This window comes from Hyperolius riggenbachi, chromosome 5 (genome assembly GCF_040937935.1).
Source record: "Hyperolius riggenbachi isolate aHypRig1 chromosome 5, aHypRig1.pri, whole genome shotgun sequence".
Classification (NCBI taxonomy): domain Eukaryota; kingdom Metazoa; phylum Chordata; class Amphibia; order Anura; family Hyperoliidae; genus Hyperolius; species Hyperolius riggenbachi.
In genome coordinates, this window is record NC_090650.1 from 145127824 (window position 1) to 145135641 (window position 7818).

The 7818-nt window shown below is 51.6% G+C and overlaps 1 protein-coding gene across 1 annotated transcript in view; it reads right to left on the minus strand.

The window, feature by feature from the left end:
• CNTNAP2 (contactin associated protein 2) overlaps positions 1-740 on the minus strand; it is a 2604396-nt gene extending 2603656 nt beyond the window's left edge. The window contains exon 1 of the mRNA XM_068236339.1: positions 724-740. The gene's annotated coding sequence lies outside the window, so the exon portion shown is untranslated. The remainder of the gene's footprint in view (positions 1-723) is intronic.
• Between the last annotated feature and the right edge of the window lie 7078 nt (positions 741-7818).

Consider the following 7818-nt stretch of genomic DNA (forward strand, 5'->3'; position numbering starts at 1 on the left):
GCATCCTTCAGTGACCTAGGTGTATATCCAGTGCCCACTGCTGTGCCCACTGCATCCTTCAGTGACCTTGTACTGTTCCCACTGCATCCTTCAGTGACCTAGTTGTATATCCAGTGCCCACTGCTGTGCCCACTGCATCCTTCAGTGACCTTGTACTGTGCCCACTGCATCCCTCAGTGACCTTGTACTGTGCCCACTGCATCCTTCAGTGACCTAGGTGTATATCCAGTGCCCACTGCTGTGCCCACTGCATCCTTCAGTGACCTTGTACTGTGCCCACTGCATCCTTCAGTGACCTTGTACTGTGCCCACTGCATCCTTCAGTGACCTAGTTGTATATCCAGTGCCCACTGCTGTGCCCACTGCACCCTTCAGTGACCTTGTACTGTGCCCACTGCATCCTTCAGTGCCGTTGTACTGTGCCTGGTGCATCCTTCAGTGACCTTGTACTGTACCCACTGCATCCAGTGATTCATTACTAGCAACATGTCTGGCAGGGTACTACTACCACCAGTATGTTGCCATGGTCCTTCTGTGCTGCTGAATTGACCGCCGGCATTGTCCTCCTCCTCCTAAATCACTCGCTTCCACCAATGTACTCTGTCTGCGTTCACACTGCCCGGGTCACCGGGTGCATTTAATTTTTTGGCCAGCACTATGACGCTGTGCTGCTACTACTACTACCAGTATGTTGCCGTGGTCCTTCTGTGCTGCTGAACTTACCGCCCGCATAGTCCTTCTCCTGACTCAGTCGCTACCACCACTGCACTCTGCGTTCACACTGCCCGTGTCCACTGACAACTCTGCTGCGATGTCATTGCTAATTGCTGCAAAAAAAACAAAAAAAAAATTACAAAAACCTCTCTGAGGCCTTTTTGGCGTCAGCCACTCATCCTCCTCCAGCGGTACCTTCACCGCCAAGTGCCATTGGAACTCGCCTTCACCTCTTTGACTGCTTAACGCGTATATCCCTTTTTAAAACCACTTATTACCAATTAATAGCCCCATTTAAAGTGTTGATTTCACTTTAAAATCCATTTTCTCTAGAAAAAAAATTTTTGGGGGAATTTTTTATGTTGAAGTTATGTTGCCCCTTATCACCTTGATAATCCATGCAATTTGGGGGATTGTAGCATGTATGGGGGCTTTGTTATTAACGTTAAAAGAAAATCCGCCTCCGGGCGGGAATCCACGCGTGATTACGCCATTCACGGCAGAAAATCCGCGTGGTTGCGTGGACACGGACGAAAATCCGCATGCGGCGGGGCCGAATGCGGATTTTTTTTGCAACCACGTGGATTTCCGAATTCGTGGATGAGGCACATCCGAGCATCCCTGTTTTGCAGAGCAACAGAGCAGTACAGAAGTGATCAGGGTGAGCGGTAAGCCTTAGCACCACTGCCTACACCTGAAAGTAGCTTAGGTAGCCTGTAAGGGCTCATTCACACTATGGCCCATATGCAATTTACTTTCTCTCCTGAATTTTCTCCTAGAGGATATTCTTGCATCTTGTCATAAAATGCCTTTTAAACCACCAACAAGGAAGAAAATACTCAAAATAATTTTGATAGTACTTTTTCATCAACTTTTTGGTACTTGTTCAATTGTAAAATGCTAAAAAGTTCTTTTTAAAGATAATATGAAAATTATCTCCTGGGAGAAAACTCAGGAGAAAAAGTCAATTGTACATGGGCCATAGTGTGTAATACACATACTGTAACATGAAAGTCCATAGACTTTCAGGTAACTTTGACAGTATGGTGTGCAATCCTGCAGTTGTGCGTTGGGAATGAGACCTATGGCAAACAGGTAATATATACATTACATGTTTGTTGATCTTTCTTGCAAACAGGCCATTTTTTACCTGTCATTCCACCGCTGCAAATATATGCGCTCCTGCGGGTCCCCGTCCGCATGCACATGCCCACTCCTGGGAGCTCCAAAGACAGCAGTGATTAGTGCAAAGGAATGTGTTTTCCCGAGCCAATCTGTGTCTTTTTTTCTTTAACCTCCTCAGCGGTAAGCCCGAGCCACCGCGGAGGATTTCTCAGCCCTTGGTGGGCCAATTTGTACACTTTTTGCTTTGTTACATGCAGCTAGCACTTTGCTAGCTCCGTGTACAAGCCGATTGCCGCCGCATTCACCGCTACCTGCCGCATTAGAAGGCCCCCCGCGAGTCCCTTGCGCAGCCTGGCCAATCACCGCCAGGCTCCGCTAAGGGGTGGATCAGGACTCCCCTAGATACCATGACCTGGATGACGTCGATGAAGTCATCCCAATCATCGCCATGGCAAAGGGGGAAGCCAAACAGGAAATCCCGTTCTGAACGGGATTTCCTGTTTGCTCTAATCGCTGGAGGCGATCAGAAGTTGTGGGGGGATGACGCTGCACAGCGGCTATCATGTAGCTAGCGCTAGGCTAGCTACATTATTTAAAAGAAAATGTTTTTAAAAAATGCTGCGCCGCCATCCTGGCGGTTTTAATAGACCGCCAGGGAGGTTAATTATCACTGTTATAGCCGGTGATCATTCTCCCCGAACGGCAGTGATCATTATCCCTGTGAGACTCACGTCCTCTTACCCTACCTCTACCCTGCTGCCGCTGAGCATGATTGGTGTTGCTGTGCACAATAGATATGTTGTGAACATCAAATTTTAAGTTCACGAACAGTGAACGCAAACTTCCAGAAAAGTTGGAGTTTGTGCAAACCGGGGCGAACTTCCATAGACTTCAACAGGCAGGCAAATTTAGAAACATACAGAGACTCTTTCTGGCCACAAACGTGATGGAAAACTTGTTTCAAAGGATCTAACACCTGCATAGGGGCATGCTGGAGGGAGAGCCATGCCAAAAGTCCCACCAAAAATTATGAAGTTGAGGAAGAGTCAGGTTTTAATCCCGAAAGGGCTGAAATCACTGTACATTCCCACATTTGAGGAAAATATTTTTTATATTTAGGATCCACTTGTGGAGTGGAGTCTTGGTGTCCTGGTCTGGACACTGTTGGTAGTGGTGGAGAAGTCCGTCAGACAGTCAGTCAGTCATGCGGCGTGCAGAGATGCTGCTCCGGGATCCATGCCTTATTTATTTTTATAAAGGTGAGGTAATCCACACTTTTCTGACCTAATCGACTGCGCTTCTCATTGACAATCCTTCCTGCAGTGCTGAAGGTCCTCTCGGACAGGACGCTTGAGGCAGGGCAAGAGAGAAGTTCAATGGCAAATTGTGAGAGCTCAAGCCACAGGTCAAGCCTATGCACCCAATAGTCCAGGGGTTCATCGCTCCTTAGAGTGTCGATATAGACCAGGTAGTCCGCTACCTTGTAGTCGAGGCGTTCTTGGAGGGTGGATCACGTGGGCTGGTTAATGTGTCTGACAAAAAAGTTGCACGTGTACGACATCACCATCATTTCCGAAGACTGTGCTGTCTTTGCCGTTGTGGTGGTGGGAGGAGGAGGATTCTGGGCAGCTCTTTGCTGTTGTGCTGTGACATTACCTTTGAACGCAGTGTACAGCATATTTTGCATCCTGTTGTGGAAATTGTGCATCCTATCTGACTGAGTTCTATTTGGTAAAAGTTCTGCTACTTTGTGCTTATCCCAACGGTCCAGTAGCATTGCCACTAGAGATGTCGTGAACATCAGATTTTCGGTTCACGAATAGGGATGCTCACCGCGTTCCGCGGAATTAATTTTTCTGCGATTCCGGACAGAATTTTGTGGTTTTGTTCCATCACATCAGAACGGAATTGCCATAGCGCTATAGCGGAAATTCCGCGGAACGATGCGTAATTCCGGTGGAATGCAGATTTTTGTACGCCAATCACAAGGAAGCCCCTGGAAGAAGCTTAAAGTGAGAACAACAGGATTTCTTCATGAAAATAGGAATTTCTGCACTAATCGGAGGCTTACAAAAACCACCCAAACGGATTTCTGCATGAAAATCGGAATTATTTCAGCACCAATTAACAAAAACCAATCAACCCTATGTTAGCAACCAGCTCCCTAGCTATCTCACCTATCTCAACCATTTTGTATAGGTCGCATAGCCTAAGCAACACCTCCTGCGGCACCAAAACCACCGCCATGGAACCACTGCCAGGTCCCAAAGCTTACGCGACACCTCCTGTGGCGCCAAAACCACTGCCATGGAACCACCGCCAGGTCCCAAAGCTTACGTGACACCTGCGGCGCCAAACTCACCGCCATGGGACCACCACCAGGTCTCAAAGATTACGCGACACCTGCGGCGCAAAAACCACCGCCATGAAACCACCGCCAGGTCCTAATGCTTACACGCAGTGGCGGCGCCACGCTGGGGCTTACCCAGGCTTCAGCCCCAGCTGGCGGCTCATTAGCCCCCCTTAAAGCCCCTCCGCCGGCCGCCGCAAGTTCTGACCTTACTGGCTGCACACAAGGAAGGTGCCGAGCCTGGGAGGAGGGCCTGCTCTGGCGCTAGCTGTGTCACTCACCCACCCACCAGAAATCAGTCACCGCCCCCCAGCCCGGGTGCTGGCTCAGCTGTGTTGCCATATAAATGTGTGTCACGTGACGACGTCCGGCGTCACGTGACACATGCAGCGCACTCTCCTCGCCTGCCCCGCGCACCTAGTTGCCGCCATCCGCCGACAGAAGACAGCCAGACTCCACTCTCCAGCACTCAGTCACACCCAGTGTCCCAGGCACCCGCGATGGCCAGCACTGCGCACAGCCAGGACTGGAGGCTGGAGCCGAGCCACTGCCAGTAGCCAGCCCAGAGCTCAGCACAGCAGCCAGCAGGACTCGGAACTCCGACAAGGCAGCTCAAGGTGGGTCATGGGTGGGTGTCCTGTCCTGTCCACTCCAGCCAGCCAACTGCCAAATTTTTTTTTTGCACCAGGCAGCCACCCAGGCCTGAGCTGCCCTCCTGAGTCTAAGCTGAGCCCAGCATGGCACCACCCCCATCCACCACGCCTGACTCTGAGCACCCATTTGGGGGGCTCCAGCCCACCCACCACCAGCCAGACCTGAGGCCTTCCCACCACCAGCCAGCCCTGAGCTGCCCTGGGGCCCCCAGCCCACCACCACCACCTGCCAGGCCTGAGCTGCCCTGAGGTGCCCCAGTCACCACCACCAGCCAGCCCTGAGCTGCCCTGGGGCCCCCAGCCTACCACCACCACCTGCCAGGCCTGAGATGCCCCAGCCCACCACCACCAGCCAGGCCTGAGCTGCCCTGGGGTCCCCAGCGCAGCAGCCAGGTCTGAGCTGCCCAGAGGTGCCCCAGCCCACCACCACCTGCCAGGCCTGAGCTGCCCTGAGGTGCCCCAGCCCACCACCACCTGTCAGGCCTGAGGTGCCCCAGCCCACCACCACCAGCCAGGCCTGAGGCCTTCCCACCACCAGCCAGGCCTGAGCTGCCCTGGGGCCCCCAGCCAACCACCACCACCTGCCAGGCCTGAGGTGCCCCAGCCCACCACCACCAGCCAGCCCTGAGCTGCCCTGGGGCCCCCAGCCCACCACCACCACCTGCCAGGCCTAAGGTGCCCCAGCCCACCACCACCAGCCAGGCCTGAGCTTCCCTGGGGCCCCCAGCTCACCAGCCATGTCTGAGCGGCCCAGAGGTGCCCCAGCCCACCACCACCTGCCAGGCCTGAGCTTCCCTGAGGTGCCTCAGCCCACCACCACCAGCCAGGCCTGAGCCTGAGGTCTCCAGCCCACCACCAGCCCTGCTCGAGCGGCCTTTGGCCCCCAGCCCACCACCACCAGCCTGACTACATACTGGGGACATCTATACACCTGGCTACCTATACTGGGGACACTGGCTGTCTGTCATTATGTGCATTAACTGGTGAAACGCTGTCTCTCATTACATGCATTTACTGGGGGAACGCTGTCTGTCATTATGTGCATTTACTGGTGAAAGGCTGTCTCTCATTACATGCATTTTACTGGTGAAAAGCTGTCTCTTATGTGCATTTACTGGTGAAAGGCTGTCTGTCATTACCTGCATTTACTGGTGAAAAGCTGTCTCTTATGTGCATTTGCTGGGGAAAAGCTGTCTGTCATTATGTGCGTTTACTGGTGAAGGGCTGTCTCTCATTACATGCAATTACTGGGGAAACGCTGTCTGTGAATATGTGGTCTGTCATTCTGTGCATTAAAGAGGAACTCCAGTGAAAATAATTTAATATAAAAAGGTGCTTAATTTTTACAATAATTATGTATACATGATTTAGTCAGAGTTTGCTCATTGTAAAATCTTTCCTCTCCCAGATTCACATTCTGACATGTATTACATGGTGACATTGTTACTGTGGGCAGATTATGTAGCTGTTCTGGCTTTAACAGACAGCTATCAACAGCCATTTCCTGTGTGTGTCATTGTTACATTGTGGCAGTTTGCCCAGAGTACCGTACGGTACCAGAGCCTCTTGTGGGAGGGGTTTCAGCACAAAATCTGTCATACAGCGCCCCCTGATGGTCTGTTTGTGAAAATCATTATATTTTTCATGTAAAAGTGGGTATCAGCTACTGATTGGGATAAAGTTCAATTCTTGGTCGGAGTTTCTCTTTAACTTCATTTTTTTTTATGTAACATTACATTAGCTGGTACAACTACATTAGTTAGCCCCGCCCACACAATGTTATGACCACGCCCATTTTTTGCTGCGGCGCGCTACGCGCGATGCCAATTCCCCTCCATGAGCCCCGCCTGCCAACCCTTGTGCCCCCTTTGAGCCCCCCCAAAAATCTGAAGCTGGAGCCGCCACTGCTTACACGACACCTCCTGCGGTGCCAAAACCATCGCCATGGGACAACCGCCAGGTCCCAAAGCTTACGCGACACCTGCGGCGCCAAAACCACCACCATGGGACCACCGCCAGGTCCCATGGCGTAAGTGAAACCTCCTGCAGTGCCAAAACGACCGCCATGAGACCACCACAAGGTCCCATGGCTTAAGCGACACCTCCTGCGGTGCCAAAACGACCGCCATGGGACCACCGCTAGGTCCCATGGCTTAAGCGACACCTCCTGTGTTGCCCAAACGACCGCCAAGGGACCACCGCCAGGTCCCATGGCATAAGCGACACCTCCTGCGGTGCCAAAATGACCGCCATGGGACCACCGCTAGGTCCCATGGCGTAAGCGACACCTCCTGCTGCTGCTGTGCAAAAAAATGACCGGTGGAACAGCCACTAGGTCCCATGGGCTACCATTTAGCAAAAAAGGAGGTTTAATTTGCAATTACTTCAATTTTTTCACCGGAATGCAAAATTCCATGGAAATGTAATGGCGATGGAATTTAGCGCTGGTGGAATTCCGCAATTCCGGCGGAACAGAATTTGCTCTTTCCGATCATCCCTATTCACGAACGCCGAATCCAAACATTTTTGTCCAAAAGTTTGGATTTGCGTGAACCTCCATAGACTTCAATGGGCATGCAAATTTCACAAAGTAGGGTAGCACGGTGGTGTAGTGGTTAGCACTCTCACCTTGCAGCGCTGGGTCCCCGGTTCAAATCCCAGCCAGTTCAACATCTGCAAGGAGTTTGTATGTTCTCCCCGTGTCTGCGTGGGTTTCCTCCGAGTACCCACATCCCAAAAACATACAGGTAAGTTAATTGGCTTCCCCCTAAATTGGCCCTAGACTACAATACATACACTACACTATATAGACATATGACAATGTTAGGGACTAGATTGTGAGCTCCTCTGAGGGACAGTTAGTGACAAGACTATATATACTATGTACAGCGCTGCAGAGGATGTTGGAGCTATATAAATAGAGTTGGCCTGAACCTCTGATTTTCGGTTCACAAACCGGGTTCGCGAACCTCCGCA